A 15,366-nucleotide genomic window follows, 5' to 3' on the forward strand; every position below is an offset into this window, starting at 1 on the left:
CATGGTTAGTAATGAATTGCATTGGCTATCCACAGCAGTTGTCCTAATGTTATCAGTCAGCTGCTTAGATATTCACGAGGGAAATCTTATCGTTATTCACAGAGATGGAGAAACAAACATTAAATTTAATTGCAGTACCGAGCACCAGAGTCATAATCTTTATATGACAGTTAATGCTTTCATTACTTATCAATTCACTTATTATGTTACTCTTTCAAAAAGCTAAGCAGCTAACAAATAGAAGTAGATCTTTCTCTTCTGCATATGTAAAGACAGATAAATGGCAAAGAGTATGATTGAATAAGCATACTAAATAATTTTATTTTATATGAATAGTTTTACTAACTTCTGATGGCATCTTTATATATCTTGTTAAATACAATTCCCTTTCAAATTAAAAAAAAAGTTTTCATCCATTTTATGTAGGCCTTATTTCAACAAAGCCTGCAGTACCTCATTAGACTTAGGCAGTTCCTAAAGCACATCCTTTTTCAGAAGCATTCTTAGGCACAGACCTAATTCGTACAGCTGGGATTCACAGTGTGTCGACTCTGATCCAGCAGGATTCCTACACGCACAATTAACGTTACGTACATGAGTAATACCGTGTATGTCGACAGTGTTTCTACATGTTGAAAATTAGTCATGTCCTTCAGTACCTTCCTGATTGTTTTCCTTGAATGCATTTCGTTAAATGCCTGTTTAAATGTTTGGAACAATCAGGTCTATAAGAGAATCAAAGAACAGCAAGAAAGTCACGAAGTCAGATTGAAATTTCGATGCTACTTTAATGAGTTTCATGAAGTTCTTGCATGCAGTTGTTTTATGTAGAACCAAGCTGTAGTGGCCATTCCAAACTAGTGTTATCAAAGAGCTGCTGATAGCTGATTTTTTTAATTATCAAACTATATCTGATAATAAAAACATAGCCCCTACTTGATCAGTCTGTACAGACACCCAGAAGCAGCTAGTGGAGTGTGAGTGCACGCAGTGAAGCTTGTTACTTGTTGTTTATAAGCCACACGTTGCTGTAGTGTAGTTGCAGTAGTTGCCTTCAATGCAGACTAGCTTCTTGCTGAGGAAATAGTGCAAAGAGTGCTTGAAAATTTCTGTTTGATATCTGTAAAGAAATTAGTTTTGGCCATATTTTCTGCTACCCATTGAGATGTGCATGATTGATAGAGGCAAATACAAACAAAAAAAATATAACATCTTATCAAGTTGTCTGCCCAGTGCTAAGGGATACAGGTAACCGCTGAGCTTCTCTGTTTCATGCTGGCATCAGAAGAGCCATATCCATAATTTTACCTTTAATTAAAACTGGGAGTTGTTTAATTTGTTCCCTGCAATGGTGTTGGAGATGTATCCAACAGGAGGCACAGTACATGCCAACTTTTTTCCGATTCAGTAATTCTTGCTATGCACCTCTACTTAAGCTCTAAAACCAAAACTCTTCAGTAGTCTAAGGCTTTAGCTTATTTTTAAATGATTATAGTGCTGGTAATAAAGCTTTCATGTGGAGTAAGAAGGAGAAGAACATTAAAATAGTCAGTTTAAGTGGCACAATAATTGAACCTGCTAACAAATGGGGGGGAAGCCCTTTTTGTAATAATTTCTTTGCTTTGCATAATGCTTGAGTCTAAAGCAAACAGTTTTTTTTCAGTGTGTTGTTGATGTGTGTATACTTGATGTGCCATGTTAATAAAGCACATGGAAATTGAATAATCGGCAGGATGTCCTCTTAACACACAGGCTTGCCATTACCCAGAGTGCGCACAGCAAATGAAGAGTTCAATAATTCATAAACAGTGCTTTGTACTTGGCAGAATTGAGGAAGTGAGGGTAATCCTGCCTTATAATGCAAGATCACCCCGAAGTAAAGCCCTTTGGGAAGAACAAACCTTAATAAACAAAAAGTGTCTGGAGCCACTGATCTTTTTGTTTCAGACCGACAGCTTCTCCGTTATTACTTTCCAGACTTGTTTGATCGTTACGGCTTGCATCGCTCTCTTCAGGCCCAGCATTCTCCCAGAGTGCCAAGTTTTTGTTCCTACATGCACTTTCGCTGTGCTCCTGCTGCCACTTTGCAGGCGTTGGGTGATCTGCTCCCTGGCCGCAGGGAGCCCTTGCAGATGATGGCTCTCTAACTACGTTGGCCCATTGATGTGCTCTTTGTGCCCCTCGGTCCAGGGTACCACAGTGCATTCAGAGAGGTGACTCGTCATTTCGAGGAGCAGCAGTGGAGCGCAGGGTGGATCCCCACTGGGATGCGGCGTCCGCAGGCTGTCCACTGCCGGCTACTTGCTGCCCAGGGACCCGGCACCGTCCTGCTTCATCCTTCTGCTGTCAGGACTCTGCTCCAAAATGCACTGTGACTGCGTAATCATTTCCTCATCTGATTTATGTTTCTATGCATTATCTAGCAGTGCAACTACCTCTCAGCATCTCTGCGTTGCCATTTCCATCCTCCCCATTACTGTCTGCAGATGCTGAAATGCACAAACAACTTAGTAAAATCACTCTCTTAGTGCAGGATCCAATGTGTTTCTGTCATTTTTAATACAGCACCCAATTTACAATCTTCAGCACACTTAACGAAGCAGTAAAACGATAACAAATTACCAACCTCATTTATTTTGTTGCATAGTTGTTTTGTAATTATCGAATGATGGTGGTTGCTGAATGGCAGGGCTGGCTCTTGGGCTCCGTTGGGTGTGTGTCTGTCTCGGGAGCACTGAATACTTCCGATGTGACATTGGGTGTTCAGTCACCCATGGAGGAAGGCCGGCAAAGCCGTTTGGATGCCTCCAGTTGGAAAGAGGGCTGGCTGTGCTGTTTTGTTTTGTGTTGCTTTGGGTGAATCACCTCTCGATTATGAAGCTGCTACTGAAAGTCCCGCGGGCCCCGGGTGGCTCTGGCAGGAGCGGCGGCTCCGCAGGGCTGGGCAGCTCCAGTGGCTCCGGGGGCCTGGCCCCTGCACCTGCAGGCCTCCAGTGGCGATGTCTGCCCCTGGCCCAGTGCTCCAGCAACACCTTGGGGCTGTGGAGAAACCAGCGCCCTCCCTCCATCCCTCCCCTGGGTGGCATGGAGTGGCCTGGGACCTGGCAGGGCCCTGCCTGGTGCCCTTGGCTGGTCCATCAGCCTGCGGCAGCACTGCAGCCAAGCGCCCTCTGGGCAGCTGGGGCGGCCGAGGGCAAGGAGAAGGCTGCACCGGTAGTGCCTCTGGGTGTGCCACAGGGCACACGGCACAGCTCCAGTTGCTGCCTACCGAAGTTAGTTACAGCTTTGCTGTAACAACCGCACCTTCATGGCAGATGGTTCACATTTCTTTCTCGCGCTCTGCATGACACTGTGCTTTCATCAGCTCCTGGGGCCAGTGCCTCACCAGCGCCAGCCCTCTGGGGCAGAGATGGCCTCTGGCCTCTGTGCGATCACCCATTGTGGGTGTGACTCACTTAGCTTCAAGGATTTACAATGTTTTTTAAATTGTTAGTACAATGGGGACAATTATAGCAGCGTAGATGGTGTATGTTTCTTCCTACCAAAATGGCGCTCAGTGCTACTGAGGCAGCATGACTTATCAGTGCTATACTTTGTGCGCTGACTTTTAATCTACAGGATTTAAGCATGCCTCTTAATTGTGTGTAAGATTTATGAATGCAGTGTTAAATTGCACGTCTGGGAGGTTTTTTAAAATAACAAAATGTAAATTGCCAAGCTTTTCTGAAGTTTACAAAATACTTATCTAAAGCTCTATCAGTTTCCTACTAAAAGCCAGCCAACCTTGTGGTACTAATCATCTGTCTGGGTGGGGTACTGAGGGAAAATGTCCAAATTAACAGTTAACATAGATTATTTAATGCATAAACTTTCCTAGGCAGAACTAATGTGGCTTTTCTTTACCTTAGTCAGCCGTTTTTCAGTCTCTGCTTCAGGGAGCCGTGGGGTTTGCTTGAAAACCAAATCCAAGAGAAGCCTGTTGCCCACAGCAGTACACTGCTCTGTGGTGGTCTGCAGCATCTCCCTCCGACAGTTCTGGGTGCCTGCAAGTCCAAAGAAGGCTGAAAGCTGCCAGTTTACTGTAATATAATTTGTAAGAGAATTAAGTTTAAGACAATGAGGGGAATTTTACTTCTGAATAAGTGTCCACACAAAGATACAATGAGGTTTAAGTCATCTGCTCTAGATTCACAACTCTTGTTAATTTAAATTAGCTTTTGCTGAGCACCTTCTTGAGGATGAGCACATTGGTGCAGGGAGGTGTTGAGTTTGCTTTTGTTTTGTCCGCAGGGCATTTGCTGCCAGGAAGAATTTTCCACTGCTTAACATGGCTCGCAGAAATATTTCTGCATGTGTGATTGTGGTGCTCAAGTTCCCCTCTCTTCATGGCATTGCCTTTTCAGACCAGGCAGCTGCTGGAGGGGGCCATCTCCAACGTGGTATTGCTGACCTCACCAGCAGGTGCCTGTTAAACAAATGCCCTGCACAGGGGAACTGGTTGGACCTTGTGGCCTCCAACCCCCCAAAACCCTCATCTACTCACCGAATTGCTGGATTCATAACGCCGTGCTTACAAAGTGAGAAAAGTATCGCCCCTCCCCGGGACATGGTGCTGAAAGCAGGGGCTGAAGACTCCGTGCCCACGGTGGGAGGACGGGTGACTCCGAGCACGTGAAACGGAAGCTCAGGGGCACGCTGAGCTGCACTGGGGAGGTCCCACCTCTTTGGCCAAGGCACATCACATGAGAGCCGAAGGGAGCCTGTGTTGGCGCCCGAGGGGAGTGATGGGTCCTGGGGCAGAAGGGGAAATCCAGCCTGCCAGTCAAATGGGAAATGCACAAGGAAAAAAGTCACGTGTCTTATTTTTAACTGTCATATTTTTTTAATGAGTGTTACTATTGGATTCTTCAGCAAAATGCCTCTCCAGGCTTAATGAAATTTGCAGCCTGGCCGTGATTTAAGCCTGGTTTGTAAGTGACGCTAAAGGTTATGTGGTTAAATAGTTGCCACATCCTGTATATTGTCAATGATATCTGAGACTGTAAAAGACAATACAAGAAATACCTGCATTAATCAGCAAATGAATTTGCTCTGCTTGCACTAATATTGATTTTTTTCCTTCACTTTTTGCAAATCCTGGCTAATGAATTTCCTGGCAAGAGTGATTGCCAAAAAAGAAAATTTTGGTCAAATGTTGTAGAATTTTGATGGCATATAAAATGAGGGTTTAGGTCCCATGGTATATTTACTAGAACCCAATTCCAAAGTTCATCTTGCCAAGAAAAATATGAAATATTATCTGACTTGCTTGCAAACAGGCAGCAGACAAAACCGCTTCCAGGATGTATTCAGTGAATGGCTTAAAACTCCATAAAAGAAAGCTGCAGTCTCTGAGGCAAAGGCCATTGAATAGTTAGAACAGTTACTTGCTATATTTTATTTAGCTAACTCCCTGTGCACTTTGTGACCTCTTAGAACTTCACAGCTGAACATAGCTCAGGAGCTTCTGCTGTAATACTCAGTGCTTAAAGTCAAGCTAAAAGAAAATCTTGTTTAATTATAGCAGTGTTAAGGCCCATCTCCTCCATGGCTGAGTGACTAGAAGGCAACGTGATCAATGCATGTCCAACAGGGATGTATCAACTAGTTGGTTACCCATATATCTCCTCCCTCCCTAAAAGGTCCTAGTAATAGTCATTGCAACTGTTGTCTCTCCACTGGCTAGGAGCAGCAGGAATAGGTGGCTTTTGTCTAGGTGTCTAGCACTTTTCAACAGTGCCTCTTGAGCATTGTACAGAGAAGGCTAGTGGTGTTAGTGCCGTCATTTCCAGAGGGGAAAAATGAAGCAACAGAGCTTGCAGCTGGAGGCAGACATGGTGAGGGTCTGAATGAGCCTCTGTTGCATTTGATGCCATTGGAGTTATTTTAATTTTAAGCTAATTTTTTATATTGTCAGACTCAATATCATCAGTGTCACTACCACGCCTATCTGCAGCAAGGCCATTGCTGCTGCTGACACTGTGGTCACGGTGTCACTGCTGATAATTTAAGTCTGACATTAGAAAGATTAATTTACTATGAAAATGACCCTCGGGAGACTAGTTCAGACACAGGATGAATCATATTTGAAAAATTGGATGTCTCATTGTTTCAGAAGTTCTAATTAACTTTTTTTAACCATCAAAAGTAGTGGATACAGATACATCATGGCTGCCCATTTCATTCCAATGGGATGGCTGCAAGGAGTCAAAAAACCCTTTTACCATTCTGTGGTAGGCAGGATGACTTCTGTGTTGTGCTGGAGCTGAATCAGACTATTTCCCTCTCATGCATTTTCACTGTGAAGGCTGAAAAAATGTGTCTTGGATAAATTTGGAGCTAAGTTTTTTCAAACATTTTTTCATCTTTTTCTGGAAAACCTAACAATCAAATATTTGTGCAAATCTTTTCCTGCTCTTTGTGAGCTTGTGTCAGATACTTGGTCTACTCAAGTGCTCGTAGCCGCATGTGGTGCAAGATGGAGCAGAATCAGAAGAAAGATTAAGTTTTTTGCATCGGCCTTGCTAGCACAGGAGTGTTTATCACATCTAAAGATGTCAGTGTTTAGTATAGACCGTTTCTAGCCAGAGGTCTGTGAAGCAGCTTCCTTCTGAAAAACATTTGCATAGTGCCCCTGTTATAGCAGGTGGTGATATGGACAATTAAGAGTAGAAAGCTTTTAAAATATTTGTTTAGAAGTGCACTATTATGAGAATTGCCAGCTCTGCACAGCTCTCCAAAGACGTACATTCACTGACTGATCACCAGGGACTCTGTTTGGGACCTGTGAGTCTGGAGAACAGCAGAAATTAAACCAAACTTATGTTTTAAGTCTGTAACATGCTAGGTTTTCTGATAACTTATCTGCTTTTCTTTTTTTCTGATGTTGTTCTCATTTTCCTCACTGTTTCTCCTGATGACACCTTTCATCCAATATTCTATAAAATGTGATAATACAAAACTCTCAAGACATGGAGGCTATAATAAGACCCAGCAGCATCTCTAACTAGGGAATTTCTGCCACGTAAGTATTTTTGTCTTACTATTTTGACCTGTTTTATCTGCCTTAGTAGCTTCTTACTTTAGGAAATTTTGTGTCTCAGCTGTGCAGAAAAAGCTGGGATGTCTCTGAGATATGTTTGAGGTGAGCTAATACGCCTGCTTGCACATGAAGGGTGTAGGAAGAGGAGAAAGAGGATATGATACAACCAGCAGCATTAATTCAGTCTAATAGTCTGCTAGCAGTAGATCAAAACAAAATAAAAATGTATTTCCCTCTTTATTTTCTTGACTCCTGTTTGTGAAGTGGGGTCTTGCAATGCCTCTAAAACACCATTCCTTACATATTTTCAGTCTGAGACTTTGAGTGCTCAGAGCACTTCTGCAGCAGACCTCCAGGGTTTGGTCTACTTTTCTCTGCAGAAAGCTGCGTGTCTGCATCCTTGGCTCAATGCTGTTAGCTGTCCAAACCATCATCTGAACATTAATAATGGATTCTGAGTAAGCTCTCCAGAGCAGTGATATAGCTGTAAAAAACCCCATCTTTGCCATGCACTTTCCTCTCTGTTCTCCCAGGATCAAAAAGTATGAGCTCAGCTCAGTGCAATTTGAGTGCCAGCCCCAAGGCGTGTTTATGCAATGTTGCCGAGGATTTTTCTAATGTGGTCTGCTGAGTTCAGTTTGTAAGAGCTGAGGCTGGTTTTGCAAATCCTCTCGTCCTCTGTGAATTGCTATATTTGTTGAGGTAAGACAATAATTGAAAACTGTAACTTCTGCGTTCAGATGCCAAGGTGCTAGAAGCAGGTTCCTTTCGTTGGGAGGTCTCTGATGTGAAATCCATTGTTTGAGAAGGACCACTGGGATGGGTCTGTGCCTAGCCAGTATAACTGGCATCTCTGTTGCTGAGTTACTCAAGGATATAGAGTTAAAGGAAGCTCTGAGTGCTCTTACCAGGACTGCTCTCCCCCGCGTCGCCTTGGTCCTGCTGCACAGCTGCAGTTCGGACTTCAGGCTCCTGCTCTTTCTCGCATCTGTGCTAATCAGCAAGGTACTGCTGATGCCAGTGCTGTCAGCCGTGCCTGCAAATTCACCTCTCCCTGCCGGTTCTGGGGCATCGGTGGGATTTTTGTTTCATTTCATATGTAAAAGCTCTGTCTTGAATGTATATGGTTGAAAGCTTCCTGATGGCTCTTGCTTGGAAACTTGGCACTGCTGAAGTTGGAGGACAGACAACTCATGCATTAGATTTTGTAGAACAGCTTTCTTGTTTGAAAAGAAAAAAAAACCCAAAACCCTACATTCACAAAAAAGCATTTGGTAGCATGTGTCAAATCCATCTGCACATGTAAAACATGAAAGAGAGGTGAAAACTGTTATTAAAATGTAAATGCCAAAATTCTGTAATAGATGGGAGATTCAAATGACCCTGTTTCAGCAATAACCAACCGTAAGATTCCCAGTTTATCGGTCTATGTGTACAATAAATACATCTCATTCGGCAGAGGGGAGCTCTGGCCGACATTTGTGGGCCACCCTGTGCACAGTGTCTGGGCTACTTGCATACAATGCTCCAAAACCAGACTGCGGGCTGGCAGCCAAGAGATGTCAGTGACCTTCCAAGTTAATTTGCTTGTATTCACTAAAGCAACTCAATTTTGAATGCAGCTTTTCCCTGGCCATCTTCTGTGGAATTTTATCTGAGCTTTTGTATGGGTGTGTTAAACAAAGGCAGACATTTCTTGTCACTGAGAGACATTATTTAAAAGATGATAGGCTCCTAAAGATGCAGCTAGGTGCCCGCTAGGATTTTCTCAAAGCTTATTTTTCCTGGAAATATGCTTAATTCTTATTAATATCAGTATTTTCATCAACTTCAATTTAAGCTGGGCATCTTGGTAATTTGAAAGTCTGTCTGAGTGGTTATGAGCATGTGTTTATACCCCAAACCCCTCAGAAGTCAGGCCTTTAAATATTGCCATGATGGATGACAGCGGTAGGTTCCCGAGTGGACTTCTATCTCCTAGTGGTTGCTCAGCCTCAGCCGGCTGCCCGGGCCAGCTCTGCACACCGCGTTCAGAGCTGAGAAACAGGGCAGCGCTGCAGCAGCAGGGGAATGAGAGCTGTTGGATGCCTGATGCTCGGTGAGGTCTGGAGAACTTCCTCCTGGGCTGGGGAATGTCATTTGTGTCGCTATCTGCTAGACTGAGAAGCTGTTGTAGAAGGTCTTTGATCTTGGCACCCTTTTAAATTTCTTACTGTCAAAATAGCTGCTGCCCTTGGGGAGTGTGGGAACCAGGCACCATACAGCAATAGCAAGGCGAGTACTTGGAGCAGAGATATTAGTGGACAATGTAATAAGTGAGCGAGCAAATGAATACCTCAGGCCATTTATTATGAGCCAGATATGCAGGCAGAGCTCTTTGCAGCTCTGTTAAAGAGAAAAATAGCTCCATGACAACGTGTCTATCAGTGTCAAGGAGACTTTCTAATTTACTGACGTCTGGAGATAGCTGCCTCTGGGGGAAGGAAGATCATGGTTATCTACTCGGGCACCAGCCAATAAGCAGACCATGCTGTGTGCTATATTGAACGGTGCTGGTTGCGCTGAGACGGAGGAAGAGCCTTGCCCGGTACATGTGGTGCTGAACATACCTTTCTCAAAAATGACTCTGGAGATCTGCCCAGATGGTGTACTACATCTATTTCTCCAATGTACCAATTAGCATTTGAGAAGGCAATGTGGATAGTTCCTAGCGCTTTCTCAGTGGGTCTTGTATTGGGATTTTACTAATTTCCTTTAAAAAAATTTATTGGCTGCTACTAGCTAGCTGGCAAGTGCAAAATCCAGCACCTGTGTTGCTAGATACCTCCTGAGCAGCGAGCAGCACAGGTGACTGCTGGGCCGTCTGCAGTGTGTCACATGTCATTTGCACCACTGGGGTGGAGAGGGAAGGATCACCTGGAGACAAGGAGCGTAGCAACGGTGACACTTAAATGCAATTCCCTACCCACTGCGTTTTTAAGGCTCCACACGCTGATGTCTCTCTTCGGCTCTGACCCAGGAGGATGGACAACGGTATGCTGCCCTGCAGACTGTACCCAGGCAGGACCAGGCTGACGGCCAGTGCCGGCACAGCTCGGCATGCTGCGCTGCCAGGCGTAGGAGGTATTTTGCTGTCTGCAAGTGGACAAGTGAAAATGTTCAAGTGGGGAAAAGAGTGTTTCAGTTTATGTTCACCTTTGATTAAAAGGCTGTTGGGAAGATGTTGTGAGAGGGTGGGAATGTACTTCAAAGTTGTTTTGGATTGACAAGTAATGATAGCATGTTTATAGGTACAGATGGGAGAAAAATCAACCACAAAGGGAACTCAATTTTATTTATCATTAATTTTGACTTGCTTCAGCAGATGTTTGCTGGGAACTGTTTTAACCTGCTTAATTTGTCTCTGTGTAATGGGAAGCAGATAGGCTCAATTAAAAGACTGATGAGTAAGTTCTTTAATGACTTTCAATAGTTTTAGCTATTATTGCTGATCAGGACACTGAATCCTGGGAGCCGGGATTGGAATATTACGTAAAATCCAAACCACATCACAGTTATTTGTATACAGTGAATTTGCTACACGTCTGTTTCCCTTCTTGGCTGTGTGGAAAGTTGCCAGATATTTGCTGCACATGATCTTAAATTCTGAAGTACACAAAACAATTTTGAAACCTGTGATGCCACCCACTTACCTGCCAGGTAGGGCAGAATGTTCCCTTGGCTCTCCTTCAGTAATTCACTTGGGGATGTACTTTTCATGAACCTCAGGGAATCAATGGCAGCGGATCCCTGAACAGAAATTTAAGCAAAATGTTAAGACTAACAAGCTGGGGTTTTTCTCTTTGTTTCTTGAAGCACCTCTAGTCAAGAAGTTTACAATAGCAAACAGAATGCAGTAAAACCTCATGTTAGCAAGTGTGCTTCAAAGAATATACTACACACAGCCTTTCAGATATCTGGTATGTATACGCTCTTTTTTGAATACCAATGACTTATGCATACAATACATACTACTTACATTAACAGGGTAAACGGCAAAACACCGTGGCTGTTGCATTTATTCTGCATCCCCTAACATTTTTGCCTGCATCACCCCTATTAATCTGTCATGTCTGGGACGGTCCTTAATGTTTGCAGACAACTTACGAGCTTCCGTGATTGCTGGGCAGCAATTACCCGTCGCAGACACCCAAGTGACCAGCCCGCAGGATGGCTTTTCTTCTTCCGCCACGCAGAGAGGTTTATAAAATGGAGCCAGTCCTAACAGAGAGCGGGTCTCATTTTTGGTTTTGTGGTGTTGATAAAGGGAAGTTCGTTGAAGAATGTTACTGGAAATATTTGTCTGATGTGTCTCGGGTTCGGCAGACCGCAGACAAGCCAAAGAGAGCTTTGTGGTGCCAGCAGCCACGTGTGCTGGTGCAGCTGTGCTGGCTGGGGACCAGCAAAGATGCCAGGGCAGCCGGCACTGCTGGAGTGCAGCAATGGGACTAGCACTCCTTCAGGAAAAAAAACATTTTCATCCCTATTTTATGCTCTGCAAGGAATTCTAAGATGCAAACCTTTTTTTTCTTTTTTTTTTTTTCTCTCAAAGAATGAGAATGAAGTAGTTTAGATGATGTGAAATAAAGTTAAAAAATAATGTTGAAATGAAAGACTAATGTACTCTCTTGAATGTATATATTCAAAACAGGGTACTTTGACATTACTGAATTGTTTTCTTTAATTTTTATTTTTCTCCAGCCTAATTCTTTCAAAATTTGCATATTTTCCATTGTTCATATAAATGACGTTGTGAGCAGAAAAGTTTCAACAGAAAATTTCCCAACAATGCAGAACATGGGGATAAAGCACTAATATTTTGGTATCTTGCAGTGTTATTCTCTTGTTTTTTTTCAGGAACTGACCATGTGCACAGCAATATGCAGACTAGTGGACAGAAAAGAAGGCAAGTAATCTGGACTGTGGTTGTGTCGATATTTGTGTCAAAATTATTACTGGGATGAAGTGCACCATTGACTGGATTTCCCTCCTCACTGTGCCCCAGCTTGGCTTCAGTTTCTCTATCTATCATCTGCTGCATTGCTGTTGTTTTCTTCCTCCTCACAGGTGTGATTCATGACTCTTGCTCAGGTTAGGATAAATTTGGTGGTAAAAACTGCAAATCGTTATTAGGAGGGAGGATGACACAGTCTGTGTCCCAGCAATCTTGCAATCAAAGACTGATGTGAGAGCACCATCATGCAAAGACATGCTGGTAAGCCTCAATTATCAGCCTGCTTTCTGGGGAATTTTACTGCCTTGTCCTTCTTCTCAATATGTTTTTGTGTGCTTATTTTTGTGTTTCTCTGAACAAGTCCTGGCAAGTACCATGAAAGCTTTTGCCCCTTGCAGTGAAATAATGGAATTTTTTTTCCATTGCACTATTTTATGAGAGCATAAAATTTCATGACATTTATGGAAGTTTGTGTCATGAAGCAGGTGGCTTGTTAGCCTTTATTTTATTTTACTAGACCCATTTGTACACATATAATATTAAATCTTTGTCATAAGTTTGTGAATTATGCTAAGATATTGTCTGATATTGCTATCTGAGGAACCTGAGGAATCTTTGATGATGGTGACTAAGCAAACAGGTATATTTATCTGGTCTAGATTTTGGTGTAGTGTTTAAATGCTCCAGATCAGATAGGAGTGATAGGACATAAAAAGAGCAACCGTAAGGCCGAAGAGTGGCAATCTGCCACTGATGGCTTGCATGTAAACTTAGCCAGCTAGCTTAGCTTCTCCCTTCAATCTGTTATTGTTCTACCTAATTATAGGCATGCTGCAAGCCTGAACGAAGCGGGGATAGTATTTTCTTGATATGCGTAAAATGCTGTGGTAGCTAGCCGAACAGCTATCTTGGTAGGCACACGGAGAAATAAGGAAGAGAAATTCAAATGACCCGAACAGTCAGGACTCTGGATTGCCTTCTAATCCAGATGTTCCCCCACGATACTGCTGGGGTGCTGGTTTAGCAGCAGTAAAACCTGACTGTGCACTTCTCTCTCTGCAGGTTGTATTCAGCATGTGCCAGCAAAGACCTTTTTAAAGATGCTCCACTTTCACCAGCTGGAGGGATTTTTTAAGTTATAGGATGAAAGGGGGGCTTCTGGCTCTCTTTATGCAGAAGGCAGTTGTCAAGTCATTGTTTGCCGTGATAAGATGGTTACCGTGAGTGTCCTACATTACAGTGAAACCTGTATTTATGCCCCTCCTGTACTTAGGGCCACCTGCTTTAGGTGGTCGCTGGTGTTAATAGCCGATGAAATCTCATTCCCTGGGAAATGTCCTCTCTTTTGCATAATCCTTCACTCTCTAACAGGCGGCCACCTGCCTGCCATGCTTTGGCCACCTGTGGGCCTGCCCAGCTGTGTAAATTGCATTGCAATCAGTGTGGCAAGGCAGCTCGAAAGAGGCACCACTCGGCGCCAGCAGATTACTGTGTAACATGTTTTCAAGCCATTGACTTTTACATTGCAAACAAAGTCTTTTTATTTGACCTTTTAAATGCTCTGTTGCAAAACGCACAGGAAGTGCAGTGACAGCATGTATGGGGAAATCGCTTTTGTGCTGATTTTTGGTGTACTTTGGCCCATTACAGTGGTTACAGAGGTTTATTTTATTTTTTTCTTTCTTTTTTTGGTAGGGGGTGGTTCCCTAGGGTGTCCATTATTAACATGTTTAACTGTAATCCATTAATGGCATCCCTGGCTGTATTCCCAGCAGATACATCTCTAAGGCTGGAAGGAGTGACAGGCTTGTCATCTCAAAGATGCATATTCCAGCCCTCCTGCAAGTGTTCCCTGCTTCACTGCAAGTCCAGCACATGTGCCAGGATGAACTTTTTCCTGTCATCTTATCTAGCACAATTGATTAACTTTTCACTTTATGCCATCTAGCTTCCCCTGCGCTGCACGCAAGCTGAATGCTATTTTCTGTCGCCATTCCTGAGCCCTAACTGAGGAAGCTGTTTTACCTGCATATTACCTGACCACGTGCCTGGAGCCACAGAGAGATCAGGCTGGGAAGGGCTGGTCCACCAAAATACTTAAGTGCACACTTAATATAACTACTCTGGTGCTTAAAAAGGAGTAAGGTCAAACACTGGGTCAGTGCCTTGTTTTGCCTAGGTGACAAGCTGCTGGGGAAGGATTTTGATTTAATCAGATGCAAGAGCTCATGTTGTCCTTGCTTATGCCTGTAGTCTTTAGTCACAGCTTTGCCCCTGGATCTTCAGCGTGGGTTTTGGAACAGTCACCCTGCTCCCGCTGTCCTGGGGACACAAGCAATGTGAACCCGGTGCCTGCAGGCTTGAACACAGCAATCCACTCCATCACCTGTGAAATACCAGACTGGCAAATTAAAGCCAGGGCTTAAATGGAAAAATTGAGAATAGAGCCAGAACTTTCATGTTGCTTGGGACTGTGAGATTTGCATCTGTTCAGCCCTGGAGTAGTGAGACCTTGGGCACCTTGCAAAGGTGAATGAGGAGGGAAGAAAACTGGAGCAGGCTTTCTGCTAGAGTGGCTTTGCAGATGAAGAAAACCTAGGCCCAGTTCTTTATTTTGATACAATTTTATATCCCGATTCTGAACTTATTCCAGACCAAGACTCGAATCACATGTTCACAGAGTTACACAGCTCCCATTGTCTATAAAAAATGAATTATTAACTGGGACACTGACTCTGTAGCCTTCTCTCTCAATGACTCGCCCCGGCTGCAGAGATCCACCTTGAACCAGACAGTGCAGGGCCCTTGGCCGCCTCCCCCCTGTCCCAGGCGATACCTGTGCCATCGGGCTCCCTCCTCTTTGGCAGGCAGCAAAGCAGCAGTTCTCTCTCACTTTCTGTCTCTGAGCAGTCATTCTTGTGAAAAACTTCAGTTTTCATATGTCAGCCTATTTGACCCAAATGTAAGCTCACTGTGTAATTAGAAACGTGCTGGGCAGCTCCAGCGCTTGGCCACCTCTTCCTCCGCCGCAGCCACGTGCCGTTCTGAGTGTGGTTTGGCGGCGGCTGCAGAGCCCTGGCCAGCAGGACCCGCTGGAGCTGGCGCAGCAGCTCAGCGCCGAGGGCGGGCACAGCACAGATGTTGCTGACTTTCACTCATCAAAGTCTTATTAACGAGTGCTCAGCCGGGCACGGGCTGGGGGGGAGTTCTCTGTGCTACAACAAAGTGACAATAGCTGCCAGGAATCTCACTTTTTGGGGATTTTCAAAGAAATATAAACTAAGTTTGAAAA

At 44.0% G+C, this 15,366-nt stretch overlaps 1 long non-coding RNA gene across 1 annotated transcript; it reads right to left on the reverse strand.

Annotated features, from left to right (window-relative positions):
• Window positions 1-1,340: 1,340 nt before the first annotated feature.
• LOC148052078 (uncharacterized) lies at window positions 1,341-15,080 on the reverse strand. The gene is made up of 5 exons (XR_015699083.1): window positions 14,911-15,080; window positions 10,774-10,870; window positions 4,544-4,815; window positions 3,904-4,079; window positions 1,341-2,489 (listed from the first exon to the last, which is right to left on the reverse strand). It is a non-coding gene; the product is annotated as an uncharacterized LOC148052078 (long non-coding RNA).
• Window positions 15,081-15,366: the final 286 nt, after the last annotated feature.

Source organism: Nipponia nippon, unplaced genomic scaffold, assembly GCF_047370975.1.
Source record: "Nipponia nippon isolate SJK-2023a ecotype South Korea unplaced genomic scaffold, ASM4737097v1 scaffold_5, whole genome shotgun sequence".
In the NCBI taxonomy this organism is placed as follows: domain Eukaryota; kingdom Metazoa; phylum Chordata; class Aves; order Pelecaniformes; family Threskiornithidae; genus Nipponia; species Nipponia nippon.